This window comes from Salminus brasiliensis, chromosome 1 (genome assembly GCF_030463535.1).
Source record: "Salminus brasiliensis chromosome 1, fSalBra1.hap2, whole genome shotgun sequence".
NCBI classification, from domain to species: Eukaryota; Metazoa; Chordata; class Actinopteri; order Characiformes; family Bryconidae; genus Salminus; species Salminus brasiliensis.
In genome coordinates this window covers 86,802,382-86,820,952 of record NC_132878.1, presented here as the reverse complement: position 1 = coordinate 86,820,952, position 18,571 = coordinate 86,802,382, and the positions used below count along the sequence as shown (strand labels likewise).

The 18,571-nt window shown below is 41.1% G+C and overlaps 1 protein-coding gene across 3 annotated transcripts in view; it reads right to left on the bottom strand.

The window, feature by feature from the left end:
• galnt1 (UDP-N-acetyl-alpha-D-galactosamine:polypeptide N-acetylgalactosaminyltransferase 1) overlaps positions 1-18,571 on the bottom strand; it is a 155,251-nt gene that overhangs the window by 88,114 nt on the left and 48,566 nt on the right. For all 3 annotated transcript variants that reach the window (XM_072692097.1, XM_072692107.1, XM_072692115.1), the window contains exon 2: positions 11,870-11,960. The gene's annotated coding sequence lies outside the window, so the exon portion shown is untranslated. The remainder of the gene's footprint in view (positions 1-11,869; positions 11,961-18,571) is intronic.

Genomic DNA, 18,571 nt, shown 5'->3' with positions numbered 1-18,571 from the left:
CACTGCCCACGTGTTGGTCTAAGAAAGTGATGCACACAGACGTTGGTAATTTGCACTGCCACTTTATTAGAAACTTTATTAGATAAAACATCAGCTCTGGGGAGCAACTTTAGCTTGCAGCCAAAGAGCCAATTTATGTTTGCAGCTTTAGCTTGTGCTTTGTACGTTAGCTAGCAGTTTGTGGTTAGCATGATAGTTAACGCATTACATTCATTACAGTCCATTGTGCAGCCTCAGCTTTCTGTCCTTTGCTGAAGGAAATGGTACCTGACGTAGCATTGCTGTTGTACAAATGAATGAATGAGCGTATTTGCTATGGGGGGGGGGGGGTTCAGGATCATTGCTAGGTTAAAAGAGGTCCATCAGTCAAAAACATAAAACCAAGACCAGCTTGGTGGTCGGAAAACGACTGACGGTACAATGAAAGTACAGAGGATGGCAGAGAACAGAAATTGTGCTCCAACAAATAAGCTACAGTTTCTTACCAGCAAGGTGGAGCAGTAGGTCAGGGGTTTCTAATAAAGTGGCAGTGCAACACACCAACAGCTTAGTGCATCACTTTCTCAGACAAACAATGCAGGCAGTGGTGGCATGGTGGTGGGCTTTTAAGTCACATGGTAGTGGGTTTGATATCCAGGGCACTAAGCTGCTACAGTTGTTACCCTTGAGCAAGATGCCAAGGGTGCTGTGGCGCGGCTGACCCTGCACCCTGACCCTGCGCCCTGACCCTGGCTTTCGCAGCACAGATATGTGAAGAGAGATGCTTCGGTGTGCTGCACAAGAATCAATGGCAATAAATGCTAATTGGCAGGGCTGCAACTCCAGCATGCCTGGATGGCTGCGGAAACAGATGGGCCACAGTCCTATAACTACACTAGTGTTTCCAATGAAGTGGCCAGTAAGTGTGTGATCTACGGTAGCTTCTCTTTGTGTAGTATTTAAAAGTGCAGTAAAGTGTGATCAAACAAGTGATTGCTGTAAATACGATCGGGGTGGTTAAACCCAGGCTGCTCTGCACTGTTGCTTTTCCCAGCTAGTTAGAGCTTATTCTGTAACAATGACTCATTTGCAGAAAATTAGCCCGAATGTGACAGTGTTCAAAGAACTGTGAGGGAGCTGCATGAAGCTGTAATGCCATTTATCAACACATCTGAAGTGCTTTGTGTGTCAGTGCAGTATGCATATCACCAGCGGCTCAGTGTCAGTGTCGTAGAATAAATACATTTTTTAAAAAAGGCATTCACTGTATACACACCAGAGTGTGTGTGTCTGCAGGCAAGATACCACTCTTTGCAAAGACTACTGCCATAATTGCATCATCTTTGGGCTGATTTAAAGCTTTACGAGCAGAAAATGTCCTGAAAGCGACAAGGTCAATCTTCCTGCTCTTGATTGGTTGTAATTAGGACATCAGGGCATTTGGACAAGGCTAGATTAGTTATTCTGACCATTAACCTTCTCTGGAGACCATGAAGCTACTTCCGTCTCTTTGTCGAAAAAATCCAAGTTAATCGCATGCAAGAAGTGGAGGAGGTTCAGTAATCACTGAACGGACATGATTAGGGGCCCGAGAAATACAAAACTGTCAGCAATATGAAGATCTTATTATAGGAGGTGTAAACTTTAGTAGCAGTAATAGTGTGTAATATAAATATACACACTATTTTAATAAGAAGTATATTTAACCACTATTTATACACTAAAATGTGTATATATATTTTTCTTTTACAAGAGGTAAAAATAGGCATGTATGTACGTAGGTATGTATGTATGTAGGTATGTACGAACAGTATCATTACATTACATTTACGGCATTTAGCTGATGCTCTTATCCACAGCGACTTACAGAGGCTGGCCAGTGAAGTGTTGCCCAGTCTTGCCCAAGGACTCTTATTAGTGTAGCGCAGCATAGCCACCCAGACCCAGTCATCGAACCCTGGTCTCCCACATGTTGTGGTAGCTCACGGGCAGGTAGTGATGTTATGTGTTGCACCACACCAATCACTTATCCTGCTGTAGAAGCCATCCTCCTTTCAGCATGTGCTGGTAACTGAAGTGACTTCCTCTTCCCCACTACTAGTGAAATGCTCTCTGAGCCACTGGCTGCAACACAAACCCAAATAATCACCAACCCATCCATGTACTTAACAGTTGGAGAGGTGTTCTTTTCCCTGAAACATTCCTTTTTGATTGGCCTTTCTAGGCATCCTACGAGCAGTTCTCAATTCTAACCCTTCTACAAGTGAGCATTCTAGTCACTGTGGACGAAGAACCACTTATTTCCACTAACAGCATTTCTATCTATTTTCTTCGAAAGATTTTTATATTTTTATAGATGATTTGAATGAAACAATTCATTTAAAATAAGGAATCTTTGTCTAACAAAACTAACTTTTTGGAAAGAAAAGAAATATAGATACTTGGCAAAGTTCCTTATTTTAGGCAGAAAGCTGTAAGACAACATTATTTAAAGTGTGTGTAGTAGCGTGTGGCACCCTGTGTACTGGGTTCTTTAGAGATATGCCTATTATATCCTCAGATATCCTCAGGAATTAAGGGTTAATAGAGGTTGAAATAAAAGTGTCTCATCCTCCCTTGCTCTCGTGTACACACACACACACACACACACACACACACACACACACACACACACACACACACACACACACACACACACACACACACACACACACACACACACACCTGGTTTTTATCCAGTTATGCTACCCATGTCGTGCGGGTGATTACAAAAGGAACTTTTTTTCCTCACTTCTTGACCTGATCTGACCCTCATCATACTTCATTACCATGCTCACGCTCCTACGCAGCCACAAGCTGTGTGCAAGGCAAAGGCACGCCAAGTAGCACATAGTGGATTTGTGTGTGTGTGTGTGTGTGTGCGCGCGCACATCATTATACGCTTTATTGTAGCAAGTGCGCAATGACCTGCTCTGCCCTTCTATTTGTTCACTTGCTCCCTCCTTCCAGTGTGTGTCCTTTTGCTAAACAGCCTAATTGTTGATGCCTATAGATGGTGAAAAAGCTGTGCAGATACTAAATCATATATACAACTATATAAAGTATCTTACAAAACTACTCTATGAAATCACTCATATCGACATCTATATTAGATGTGGTTGGTGTATATTAGATGGTGGTTGGTGTATATTAGATGGTGGTTGGTGTATATTAGATGGTGGTTGGTGTAGCGCAACAGATAACACATCTACCTGCCAGTGAGCTACCTCAACATGTGGGAGACTGGGGTTCGATTCCCGGTCTGGGTGACTATGCAGCGCTACACCAAAAAGAGTCCTTGGGCAAGACTCCTAACACTACACTGGCCCACCTCTGTAATACAATTAACCTTGCAAGTCGTTCTGGATAAGAGCGTCAGCTAAATGCCATAAATGTAAATGTAAATATTATACTTAACTCTGTATGAGAAATGCTATATATATATATATATATATATATATATATATATATATATATATATATATATATATATATATATATATAATTTGTATTATTTTGCAAACTAGTAAAGCTAGGGCCATGGCAAAACTTCGAGAGGTCAGTTTAGGATAAGGAAAAATATTTAGATACTCTGGCAGTATAAGATTAGAAGTATCTGAAACGACCAACAACCAACAAATGATCATATCATCCCACAGTCACATCTCACAGCTGTCGAATCTCTCAACTCGCACCCCTAATACCTTAAACTCATTTTCCAGTCGTCTGTGGGGGCGAGAGTACAAGTATGAAGACCTCCATCTGCATTACCTTTGTACTAAGTTAAATCTTTACATTCTAAAGACTTTTGGGGGGGAGAGACACAGACCTTGTCCAAAAGTCAAAAACATTATATATATATATATATATATATATATATATATATATATATATATATATATAAGCCAGTGTAAACAGTCCCACCAGTCACACATTCCTAAAACTAATTTAGAATTATAGTAAAACAATGAAGTCAAAGTGAATCACTATGCACTGAACTGTTTCCTAAAGGATCACAATCAAGTAAAAGCAAGGTCACAGACTTGAGTTAGCACATGGCAGCAGCACATTTAAGCATATTTCAGGTCATGACCCCTCTTACATATGCAGGCTAACCCAGGAATAACCCTGGAATGCTACAGGAAACTGCTGGGCCATGGTCCTAATCCCTCCGTGAGACTGATATGTGTACTGACTACTGCAATGATTAATTCCGCTTGTGTGCATTCAGGGATTTGTAAGTGAAAAAACAGCTACACAGTTGGCATGCTGCATTACTTTGATCAGATCTGCAGAACAAGAATTTGATCTAACGAGGCTGTAGATGTGATGCTCCATTTCTGTTAGCAGTAGCACATTGCTATCAGACCCCTTTTTAAATATAATATAATATTCACTGTATTGTTTTTTTTTGTCCAGCTGGAAAGTATATAACAAAGAAAACATGCTGTGTTTAATTCTGTAACTTCAGGTAGGCACATTTCAGTTGTGAAATAGGCATATTATGACCAGTCAGCAACACTAGAAAGGTTGAACTCTGATTAAACCTGGTTGAAGAATATATATAAAAAACACTGATCGTAGCTGTAACTGCGATACAACTCGCAATATATTATAAATGCCCTAAAAACCCATAGCTTGACATGACATGGTTTAAGATTACTTAGACCATTATAATGTACTTCTGTTATTCTGCATGAAAGCCTGATTCATCACATTAATGGATAAATTCCATATTGTTTACTTTTTGTTTGTTGGTCTTAACAAAACATTAGAAAATTATACTAATCTGCTTGTGTTTCAATGTGAGGTGATGCTATATCAGATATCTAGTCAAATACATTGGCTGCTTTTTTAAGCAGTGTTGGTTCAGTGTTCAGAATATGTTTATTTACGCCCTGTGGTGTGCCACAACAGAAAAAGTGTTTTGAAATGGATTAGCATGTCTAATTTACACAAAACGATAGACATGCTACATTCTATTAGGGTTTGAAATAAACAGCAAATTCAACCCTAACATTCTTCATACATGCTCATCAGTTAAGATAAAATTATATTTTGTGGTATGTAAACATCACATCAATTTTTCAGACTGACCCTGAATTGAAAATTTATTAGAAATTATGTCCCAATAGAGGATAATTATTAGAAAATATTTGTAGAATATGTTAAATCTGATCCATTAAACTTATTTAATTAGTTATTTAACACTGCATTTTTGAAATTCATTTTTTCCCTCTTTGAATATTTTCTTAACTTATGTGAGGTCTGGTGTGCAGGTCCTCATTTCAATTGTTGTATCTACTCTTGAACATGCAAATCACACACTAATAATTGGTTTTCAGACTGATGTACATTTCTATCTACTTTCCCACCAAAACAATACCTTCTCCAACTGGGTGCAGATTTCAGTTAACAATGACCATCAGAATGAGAAGAATTAGAAAAGAATGAGGCTTGATCATACTGTTTACAACACTGTAAACACTGCTAATACTGTTTTCCCAATCACCCACCAGACAAAGCTAAACAAATGACCACACAGATTAAGATTAAGATGGTTATAAATGTGGTGTATGATGAAACAAAAGCCATGTGGTAGATCATGTTATACCACTTGGAAAACTACAAGAACGTTCTCAAGATACTGAATTACAATGAACCAGTGTTGAGAAAAACACCACAAGACAGAAAAAGTATAGCGAGTTTTGTGTTGAAAATGCTGATCCTATTAACAATAGGATCAACTGCAGCATGGTACCACAATTCCCTGCAGACTTGAGGGTAAGGCATTCACATATTTGATATTCAGTAGCCATAGCATTCGCAGATACTCACCTTTTGTCATCCGAAGTAATACGATTCAAAAAGAAGCCTCTGTAAGGTGTTCACAAGGCAGACTGATGAGAGTACAAAGCATTGTTTCAGTATGTGGGACAAAACCCATCATTTTCTTCATGGGCAAACCACCCTGGCTAATGATGTCACCTGGGCGGTAAATCCTGGGGTACTGCAGACATATAAACAATGGCTGTTCGGTTAAGAAACTGATGAGAAGAATGCCTTTCGAAGGAAGCTGCCAGCTGGGCAGATTTAGATGACATGAGTTATGAACAATCGACCAGTGAGAAGACAAACTAAGACAATGTGCTCAAAGTCAAGGCAGTATGCTGTGGCCATGTACAATTCACTTGGTCATTATAGAGTTTTAAAGACGCAGACTCGAGTGGCATGTTAGGTGATTCAAGACTCAACTTAGACTCGAACGACATGGAACTGGGCGCTTGAATGACTCGCAAATGAACTCTGACTCAAGACTTAAGGCATGCAAAATGTCTGAGAAAAAACAAAACAACAAATCTAAATAAATACAAACCACAGACCTTAATGAAGTGAATAGTTTAAACCCTTCATTTTCAACCATACATGAATCACAGTTCCTGAGAGTTTTCCTACCACTATGCACGGCCTATATAGAGTTCAGGTTTTCGGTGTATGGTATTATAGGTACTGTGAATTTATCATAGTTTTCTTGGCAATTGTAGTCATGAGTCAAAGAGACTCAGCTTGGACTCTTCCCCAGAAACTCTAAAACCAGCTCACAACTTGTACCTCATTGACTCAAGACTCAACCAGGACTCTTCCACAGGAACTCAAGACTTGACTCAACATTCACCACCCAGAGAATCAAGACTCAACTTGGTCTCATCCCAGAAACTCAAAACTCTTCCCCAGGAGCTCAAGAATAGAATCAGAACTTCCACCACTGACTCAAGACTCAAGACTGACTTTTCCCTCTCAAAACACAAGACTCAAGTCTCACCCCAGAAACTCAAAACTCTTCCTCCAGTGACTCAAAACTCAACTGAGGGTCTTCCCCAGAAACTCAAGACTTGACTCAGCATTCACCACCCAGAGAATCAAGACTCAGCTTGGTCTCTCATCCCAGAAACTCAAAACTCTTCCCAAGAAATTCAATAGAATCAGAACTCTTCCACCACTGACTCAAGACTCAACTCTGGGTCTTCCCCAGAAACTCAAGACTCAACTCGGACTCTCCCCCTAGACACTGGAGAATCAACTTGGACTTTCACCCTAGAAGCTCAAGATTCTGACTTGCATGAAGTGTGGACTTGCATTTGTGAACATCTCTGCAGGATTTATCAAAACACCAACAGAAACCATGGAATAATGATTCACAAAAACACACTGTTCAGACTGTACACCCTTTTATTTATATAGTAAGTTTATATAGTAAGCAGCTGTACTGCACTGTGATGTCAAAACTGAACATGCAGAACAAACCATGCCATGAATTTCTAAAACTTTCAGGCACTAGTTCTGACCTTCCTTTCACAGTTCAGATTAAAAAAACATTTTTTCAAGCAAATGAATACAGCCGTTTCCTGCTAAACCTATGATTTGCATGCTTCGTAGTGTGTGTGTGTGTGTGTGTGTGTGTCAGTATCAAACTGGGTTGCAATTTTTAAATATACATAAAAAGGTTACATACTGCATTCACAGTCCATTCCAGAAACTCAGATCAATACTCAGATCTCTTTAGATAATAACTAATTGTGCGCTTAGGCATGTGTTTAAGTATGTAGAGGTTAGTGTGTGTGTGTGTGTGTGTGTGTGTGTGTGTGTGTGTGTGTGTGTGTGGATTAGAGTGATAACCTCAAAGAGAATATTCAGCTGGTTAGGTAGGATGGGGCTGCCAGACTTAGTTCCATAATTAACACACAACCCAGACATGGTCATGCATAATAAACTATGCAGACACACACACACACCAATGTTGAACGATAAGCCGGTAGCCAGGCTGCCTCCCACAGCAGGGTACCACTTCCAGCCAGGGTGATCAGCAGTAATTACGCTCCGTGTAATTCACACGCTCTGAGTGCAATGAACTGGCCAAAGTGAGACTTAACTTCGCAAACCAGACAAAGTGCAGACTTTGTCCCAATTAGATTTACACCATCAGAAAAGAAATAAAATAAATAAAAATATGTCTCATTCATTCATCCAAAGTGGAACTGTGTGAAAAAGGAACTGCCCAGTTACTCAATAAGCCAAAATGCAGTTGCTAATTAGAGCTAGTTCAACTAGACACAACTAAACAGTACTTGAACAGACCTTTTCTCTCTGGACAGAGTTAAATGCTGAGGCTTTGGGACTCCAGTGAAGTGGCCAGCCTGTCCAAATTTCCTCAAAAACAAAGCAATTGGCCAGACAGATGCTGTCGTGGTTGGATGCTGGTGCCTGTCTACCCCCTGGAACGGGCTCTCCCATTGTGTAAACCTGATGTTTTACCATAATCCTCCTAACCCCTTTGATTTCCCTTCCTATTCTGTTTTCTTTACCATTTATCGAGATGCTTTGTTCCTACTGTTCTGCCCAGGGTTACCCAACCTGGCTCTCCAATAACCTGCTCCCCACAGCTGTCCCGCTCTGGATCCTCCCATTGTTTCATTCGTGTCTCACTGTACTGCTCTGCATATGACTGTCTAACCTGCATGTGAACATGTGTTCTACACTCACTGGCATTCTCATCATTTATGGAGCCAGTTCTCTTTCTCACTATTTTCCTGCAGTTATTCTCGTCTCTGCTGTTTGTTGTTATCTGGTGTTGACCAAAGGAGGATGGGTTCCTCTTTTGAGTTTCTTCCTTTCGTTCTGAGGGAGTTTCCCCTTGCCACTGTCCCCTCTAGCTTGCTCAAGAGAGGCTCAGATCTCTGTAAAGCCATAAAGAGACTGGTGAAATGTTTAAGATCCACAAGACTTTTGAAATAATGTCCTTTAGAAGATTGGAAGTTAACAAATCATAAGACGAGACAACCATATTCTCCATTTGTGTTGGACACAGATGGAATTTGACCTCCGTCTTTAACCCATCTGTGCAGTGAACACACACAGCCATTGCTGTGGCACCCGGGGAGCAGAGAGGGTGAGGAGCCTTGCTCAAGGGCACAACTTTGGCCCTAGGCAAGCCCGGCTATCGAACCCACAATCCTGTAGCCTGGTGCTCTAACTGCTGAACCGCCACTGCCCCATTCCTCAATAAGAAACATGTCAAACACGATGGAGGTGAAAGTGATGGTGTGTGGACACTTTGCAGCTTCAGGGCTGGGCAGAAATCATCAATTCATGACTAAGCATGAAGTGCTACTGAGCGCAGCAAGACACCAATCAAAGCACAAAAAGAGTAAATCCATGTCTGCATGAAAAATGAGGATTTCGGTGTGATCTAGTGAAACGTCTGAACCCCACTGATATTCTCTGGCAGGACCTGAAAAGAGCAGTTGGTGCTCGAAAGCCTTTCAATGTGGATGAATTAAAGCAATTCTGCAAAAAAAAAAAAAAAAAAAAAAAAAAAAAAAAAAAAAAAGCCCCCTGCCATTGTACTGCAGGTTCAGGCAGTATTTTGTACATGCTAGGCTGGTTAGCTTTAGAGTGAAGGGCCACTGTTTTTAATGGTGGCTTCTTCTGCCATTTCATCCTCTTTATATCCAGAGAAAAGCACAGGCTTTAAACAGGGGTTGTGAGGGAATGTTCCTATTAGCTCCTGTTAGCAACACACAGCAACGATCTCAAACAGGGCCGCTTTAATTGCAACAACTTTAAAGACTGGTTCTAGGTCAATACTTCACACTATCAGCTTCTGACCAGGGCAGGGCCACACCGACCTGAGGCCATTTTGAAACAGTGCTGATGATGTCACTGGGTCAGAAACTAACCTTATGTGTATGTGTGCGTGCGTGTGTGTGTGTGTGCGTGTGCGTGCGTGCATGTGTCACAGCTTGAAATAGACGCACACCGCTAGCAGGAAACCCTCAAGGCTAACCCGCCTTTGTCAAGTTAGAGCAGAAGGGGAAGTGGGCAAGATGCATCTGCAGGAAAAAAAATAACACTTTGAGAAAATAGACGCAAAGAAATCCAACAAGATACTTGGATAATTGCGAGAGTATAATTAGTCTTCACTGATTAAAAATTACTGGAAGGCCAGACAGAATTCATTCTTTTATCCAGAATTCGAGAGAAAAATCAAACTCACTGAATACAGAGTTCCCATCATGGTTTTTCACTTCCTCTTCTTCTAGTCAATGGTGACTCATTACAGCACAAACGCTTTTAACCCTAACAGACCTTTGGAAATCTATTTAGAGAGATGTCTATGTTTCCTTTAACTTCCTTCTGCCACCACATTATGCTGCGCTTTGTGCATGCCCAAGTTGTGCAAAGCAAACTGCATCAGTATGTGGAAGTGGAGCTTTTTGGATGTTACATTAAATGATGCTGCCTTTTTTGTTAGATGCACTCAAACAAACATTCAGAACACTAAGCACTGAAGGCCTTTAGATTTGAACAGGAGAAGGAGGAGAAATTTCTCTCTCAGTGTATATATTCACACACACACACACACACACACACATATATATATATATATATATATATACACTCTATATAGATGACAAAAATATTGGGACGCCTTTCATCTTAAATCAATCATATTGAAAAAAAAAGTCTTATCCTGCTACTGGCGTGGTTGCCCCAGGGGATCATCACCTCCACTACCGTACTGGAGAGGGCATGGAAGTGTCAGCATGGTCTGGAAAATGTCTGGCATCAGGCATGGTTCCAATAGGGCACGTTTTTACAGGGCATAGACAAACTGTAGACTAGACAAGCTGTTTGCTATGGATGCAATTTAATGTATCTGTGGACACCCCTTTAATGAATGCATTCAAACATTTGGACATCGTCCAATGAAACTTTACATTTTGCTTCGCATGACACAACCTTTAAAACATGTTTCCGTCTCGTGTTACAGGGTCAAACACATGACCTCGCTATGCTGCCACACACACAGACGCGCACAGCGTGAGGGATGGAAAGCGTGAAGGCTCTAATAGAAAATCTGCTGCCAAAAGCAGAAAAAGAACACTAATTGATTACCAATGCATGGCCTGGCACTAACAGCCAGCGGAATTAAATACTTCAATTTACAATCATTCTTCCATTTCGTGGTGTCGCTCAGATCGATACGCATTACTGTCTATTTAGAGCAGAGACTGCCACAGCGCTCTGCCTGCACGGCGGCACACCAGCAGCTTATTCAAACTCTGACAAATTTATTAATATGTTCTTAAATACACTCATAATTTACTTTCTGTTTAGACCTACACCCGGAATGGATTATAAGATGGACTAGCAGGGCCTACAGTAAACGAATGCTGGAATAGTCTGCTCAGTTGGCATTAATCCAGACGAAACCAGTATTAATAACTCATATTAGTGCGCCAATATTGAGCCGATTTTAAACATAGGTGTTTGTAAATTACCACCTGCCTAGAACCCCAATTCAACAGAGATAGAGACAGACAGTCAGTCAGTCTCTGAGTGAAAGTGAGCGTCTTTGTGGTAGACTGCAAATTCACATGATGATGAGTAAATTGAGACGTGGAGCAGGGGAACCGGGTTCTCTGAAATGATGGATGGTGCTTCCTCCCATATGTCTGGAATGAGTTGAGGAGTTGGTGATGAAGTGGGGTGGCGATTATCCAACATCCTGACCTCACTAACACTCCTGTTGCTGAATGCAATCAAATCCTCACAGCAATGCTCCAAAATCTTGTAGAAAGCCAGCAGAGAACAACACTCCAACAAAAGCAGGATAAACTCTCTTTTATAAACCTTTGATTTCGAAAGGATCAATGAATGAGCAGGTGTCCCACTACTTTTGTCCATCTACTGTATATATCTATTGACTACTGTAGAAGCAATCTTACATCAAAGGCTCAAGCTATTTTATCTTCACAAGCACAAAACACACACCCAAACACACTCCTACCTGTAGGCAGACGTCACTGTGTAGTGAAGGGGTCTCTGGTCCTTTGGAGCTTGAGATCCCACTGCTGACACCTGCTACTCACACATGCCTCCTGTGAACATCAGAGCAATAACACAACAAATATGAATAACGACTGATATGACCAGAGACCCCTTTAACAAACAATTCCAAATGCAGTTAGACAGAACATCATACGACATGAAGAACTTTCTCTGAAGTTCTCTTACGCTTATTCACTTTCATTGAACTCATTGCTTTTCAGTTGGAGAGGTGTAAAGTTCTGCACCCTTTTTTATCCGAACATACCTTTGCTTATTGAGTCCAGAAACATTAACTTCATCAGTCCACATACATTTCTTTGAAAACTTCTGAAGCTGAATTTGGTGTTGAGGATGCAGTAAAAGTTTCTTCATGTTGACTCTTCCTCCAGAGTCTGCTAATATCTCCTGAAGGTATTTTACTTTCTAGCAATACTTTGTGCAAATCTCTGAAATGTTTCTTGCTCTTCATGACCTCAACTACATTTCTAATACTTAACTGCTTGTGCGTATGAACTATGTAGCATATAGTTATATATATATATATTCATCTTCATCTTCATATTCATATTCATCTGCTGCACTTCATCTAATGAAACCAGTCTAGTTACACTGTTAGTAATGAAACCTGCAGCTGACCAGTGTTTATTGAGCACTAACAGTCTCCTCCATATACTTAGAAAAGCTTATTATCACGATAACAACATTTATCACAATACGATAAAATATCGTCATATTGCCCAGCTCTACCTTAGTAGTAGTGTGCAAATGGGACACAGCCCTGCTGTCCCTGTTAACAGCCATTTCTTTCATTATGAACAGAGCTTTAAAATTAGCATCATCTGGCCTTTCTTAGTGATACCTGTGAACAAGCCACAGCCTTAACAAGCTAATTAAGGTCTGAAATGGTGGTAAAGGTTATCTGAAAGCTCAAATCTCTTGCATGCGGCTCAATGTCCCTTTTTTACCATTCTGTACAAAACAAAAACTGTACACTTATCCCACAAAAATAAATAAATATATAAATAAATTAAAAGAAGGTTGTAAAGTAGAGATCAGCTAATCTTCTGCGGACTTAACTACCCACAGTAACATTTGAACCGGGGGTGGGAAACTCCAGTCCTGGAGGGCCGAATTCATTTTTCCTGCTCAAGCACACCTGATTCAACTCACCTCTTAACTGCCAAGTTCAGAAAGTGTGCTGGAGCAGGAACATCAGCACACGGTGCTGGACTCCGTCCCTGGGTTCCCTACCGCTGCTTTAAACCATCAAAAATCTCCGAATGTGTGAAGAAATGATCAGAATGGCCTGAGAGTGCGCTGAAGATTCAGCCGGTCCTCTGGCAGTGGCTTCTTTTTCCCCCTCTCTCTTTTTCCTTCAGTCAAATCTTTTTGTCTCTTTTTGTGCTGTTCCCCTCCCTCTCTCTCTACTGCATTCACAAGTAAGTGTGAGAGTGTGTGTGTGTGTGGATGTGTGTGTAAGTGCGAGTGGAGAGGGAGAGAGACTTAGAATCAGTTATTCTGAGTGTTCTCCTGCACAGGGCTCTGGCCTGCAGCATTTGGAGCCATCATGAATAAAATATCAGCATGCAGCGCAACATCTCTATCAAAGAGAAGTGATCAGGAGATCAGCCTTCTGCACACGTCTCTGCATGCACACACACACACACACACACACACACACACACACACACACACACACACACACACGGAGGTGTGTTTATTACTGAACTCAACTGCACTTCATCAAAAGCACTTTTTTAATCCTGATGCTTCCTGACTGTATAGTGCTCCCTTATGCATGTGGCTATGTATATATGCATATATATAGATCTGTGTGTGAGTCTTTATATGTGTGTGTGTGTGTGTGTGTGTGTGTGTGTGTGTGTGTGTGTGTGTTTACAAACTTCATGCAAACCTGATTATACCACCAGTGTGTGTGAAGGAGACAGTTCTAGCGGTAACGCCGCAGAGATACCATGGCAACGGCTGCTAGGTGAACAAAGAACCAATTAAAGGCCCTCGACCGTGGGCACATCTCTCTGACAACACACACGCACACACACACTTTCTGTTCCAGAGGTGGGGAAACTCCACAGCATCTGGAAGTGAAACAGACCCTAAGACTGCAAATGTACGCTATACCTGTAGCACCCCTTTCCTGATGATGTGGCCTTTCCATTCACTCCAGTCAAGTCAATACAGAGCGTGAAGGGCTTTCAATAACAGTCAAACCTAGACAAACGTCCCCACAGAAGATTTTTCTTCATACTATTTTTGACCTTTCAGAACAGTAGAGACCAATGAGTGGTGCCAATGAGAGTCAAGATAACCATTACAAGCCTGAGAAACAACAAGCAACTGTAAGAGACATCAGCCACAACTTAGGCTCTGCAAAGTCAACATTCTGGACTATTACTAATAAAGGGACTGGTAGGCCAACGAAAACCACTGCTGACGATAGAAGAATTTTTACCATAACGAAGAAAAAACCTTTTTCACCTGTCTGACAGATCAGACCCACTGTTCAGAAAAGCAGAGGCTACGCTGCAAGACGCAGACCACTTGTCAGCTACAAAAACAGGACAACTGGATTACAGGTCACTTGAGCCTGCAGAGTTCTGAAAAACAGAGTGCAGAGTTCTTGGGGACAGACGAGACCAAGATTAATCTGTATCAGAGCTAAAACCAGAGCAAAAAATATGGAGGTGAAATGAAACTGCCCTAGATCCAAAGCCTGTCATCTAATCTACACCCGGGTACGAGCTACAACAACTGCCAACGCCATCAGTATTAAATCACATTAATTTACCCTGACCTTAACCTAATCCCAAAACCTAATCCTCACCTTAATCCAAAACCTAACCCTCACCTTAACCCAAAACCTAACCCTCACCTTAACCCAAATCCAAAACCCAACCTTAACCTAATCCCAAAACCTAATCCTCACCTTAATCCAAAACCTAACCCTCACCTTAACCCAAAACCTAACCCTCACCTTAACCCAAATCCAAAACCCAACCTTAACCTAATCCCAAAACCTAACCCTCACCTTAACCTAAATCCAAAATCCAACCTTAACCCAAAACCCAACCCTGACCTTAACCTAAACCCAAAACCCAACCCTGACCTTAACCTAAACCCAAAACCTAATCCTCACCTTAATCCAAAACCTAACCCTCACCTTAACCCAAAACCTAACCCTCACCTTAACCCAAATCCAAAACCCAACCTTAACCTAATCCCAAAACCTAACCCTCACCTTAACCTAAATCCAAAATCCAACCTTAACCCAAAACCCAACCCTCACTTTAACCTAAACCCAAAACCCAACCCTCAACTTGGTTCTATAACAAGTCCTAACCTTGATCTCAACCCAAACCCTAAACCTAGCTCTCGACCTAGTCTTAATTAAACACAAACACAGATTTGATGATAAGATGTAAGGCTATAACAGGCTATATTTGGGAAATGTGATCCTGAACTGTACCAATACCTCCCAGAACTAAAACACACACACACACACACACACACACACACACACACACACACACACACAGGAAACGGTCAGCAGAACACATGGTTCCAATGGACGCCTCTGTGACTCTGTACTTAAGGAATGCACTCATGTTACTCAACACTTTTACTGCAGTAAAGGCAGTAACACACACACACACACACACACACACACACACACACACACACACACACACACACACAGTAAACGCTGCCTGCTTCGGATGCAGCAGTGTCTGTGTCGTGCTGCAGCTTGCCACTGATTTCCTGCTATAGCATTAATCCAGCCTCTCAGAGGTCAGGTCAGACGCAACGATCTGCGCTGTAATCAATCCAAATGCCAGGAAAAATCTCTCACCATACAGGAAACAGATCCCCACACAGAGAGAGAACGACATGCATGCACAAGCACGCACACACACACACACACACACACACACACACACACACACACACACACACACACACACATCAACTACATCATAATTCACACCAGCAGCATCAGTCTGAGGTCAGGCCAAAGCCAACGATCAGTGCCGCAGTCGGACACTCCAGGAGGAAACGACCCTGATCACAGATCAGGGAGCACTCACGTCATTCACACTGACATCCGTCAATCACAACCACAATAGCACGCAGCAGCGGTCACTGCAGCAGGATGGGCCCCGGTCGCCCGTCGTCATGCACGTCAATAGTCCAAGAGAGGTCATCATGATATGCTCTGATAAGACAGGATGTATAAACCATCCTACATGCATGTCACCACGAGCATGCTCTTATTACAGCAACACTGTGCAGCATTTCACCTCCAAATAGCAGCTTCTAAATCAATGTGATGTTTTACTGACTTGTAAAAGGAGGAACGGCTTACCTCCATCATTCCCACTCTGGGCTTGGAATACTGCTAACTGCACTATGGAACTCTGGCAGGTGAAGCAGGCTGGAGTCCACATGTCCACATGCTTCTTTCATGTTCAATGCTGGTTCCGTATCTCTCTGCTTTCAATAAATGCATGTATTTTTTGCAAGCCCAAACAGAAAATAATAAATATACATTTAATTTATAATATATACATATATAAATGATACATTTATTATATATATATATATATATATATATTAATTATATTATAAAAAAATTAATACAATATTAAATATGTTTTTAAAAGAAAGAAAAATAATTATATTATATAAAATTATATTAATTATAAATGTATATATTATTTATAGATATATATTATTCATATATATGTTTTTTATAAATTAATGATTTATATATATATATTAATTTATAAATATATATATATAAATTTAGATAGATAGATAGACAATAAAATAAAATGTATTTAACAGATTTTATTTTAATATCATGCAGCTCTACTTCAAATGCCATAAACCAGGTTTGTTTTTTTACACAAGAGCAGGCAGATTTTAAGCAGCGTGGAAAACACACAGAGTATGCCATCCATCATGTCATGCCATCTCAGAAGAGAGCGAGCTAATGGAGAGTGAGAGTGTGAGGGGAGAGGTGAGTGTTTTAAAGGGTGGTAGAACATGTGTGAACCGAAACACAATGAGAGACATGGAGAAATATGACAGTCTACGACACAGCTTACATTCTCCTACTGCTAAAGGGATCCATATGAAATCACTTACACTCCAGGGGATTCCTGCCAGACAGACTGACAGGGAGGGTGAGAATGTGTGTGTGAATGCGCGAGAGAGAGAGAGAGAGAGAGAGAGAGAGAGAGAGAGAGAGAGAGAGTGCGAGTGCATGTATGCATTTGTCTATGGAGAGCATCTGCAGTGGCGAGGGAGACATGGCGGCTCTGTCCATCTGGTTGTGTACCACGCCTAAAAGAGAATGAATCCGCCTATGGGATCCAAATCAAATTTACACACTAACACAGCTATGTGTGTGTGTGTGTGTGAGTGTGTAAGCATGCGGGCCACATGCTTAACCACTGCAATAAAACCCGCACATATTTCTCTGCATCATAAAACAAAACAATAACTCTCTCTCTCTCTGCTTCTCTCTCGGCCTTCGGTTCTCACTGTGGAGTTATTGCATTTGTCCCCTAATAAAGAAGAAAGCACAGTGTTTAACCAAACCGAGCAAAACCGCCGCTATTCAGACAGACCCATTTATGTCTTTAGCACACTGAAGTAAATTACATCATGAGACTGGCACAGAATCAGACAGTCGTTTCCACAATGCTGATCCAAGATCAGACACTGACGGTACTTATGAGGCCCAATAATTCAGTACTTATGAGATCATATATTTCCACACTGCTAAGCTAAGATCAGCTATTTCCACATAACTCACCTAAATCAGAACATACAGTAAGATAGTGGTGAACCAAGATCAGACATTTCCACAGTATTGAGATCAGACATTTCCACAGTACTGAGATCAGACAGGTCAATAGAAGTGTAAAAAAATGAAATATTCCCCATCAAGCTGATCTGAGATTACACATTTCTACAATACTTAATCTTAGATCAGACATTTTCACAGTCAACAAAGATCAGAATTTACCATAGTGCTGACCTGAGATCATACGTTTTCAGTGCTAACCTCAGATCTGACTTTTCTACAGTACTTAGAGAAACGAAAATTCAAATCAACAGTGCTGACCCAAGATCAGACATTACCAGTGTTGACCACAATTACAGAATTGAGATCAGATAATTCCACGGCGCTGACCTAAGATCAAATGTTACTAGGCTGCTGAGATCGTGACCTACATACAGCACTGCCCACAGGTCCAGGCCCTAAGGCCTGTTTCTCACAGCATGAAAACGTGTGTATGACTACCACACTCCTAATCTTCCCATTTTTTATTAGGAAACCCAAGAGAAGTTACATGAAATGCTTCACAGTAGCTTTAGGTCAATGCTAATTGCAGCAGGGTCATGCAGCCATGACTATAAACATCACCAGGTCATGACCTCCTCCTCTATGTGATGACCAGTAATTTAGTCCCAAACGATTTTTTATCTGTTTCCTGTTATATCAGCAGCATCTACTTCATTTTCCTTGCAGATTAATCAAACACAAACAGCAGTCTGATGTTCAAAGAACTCAGACAAGGCTCATGGTTTAAGCTCCATGAAGCAGACTGTTGCATCCCTACTGCTTATA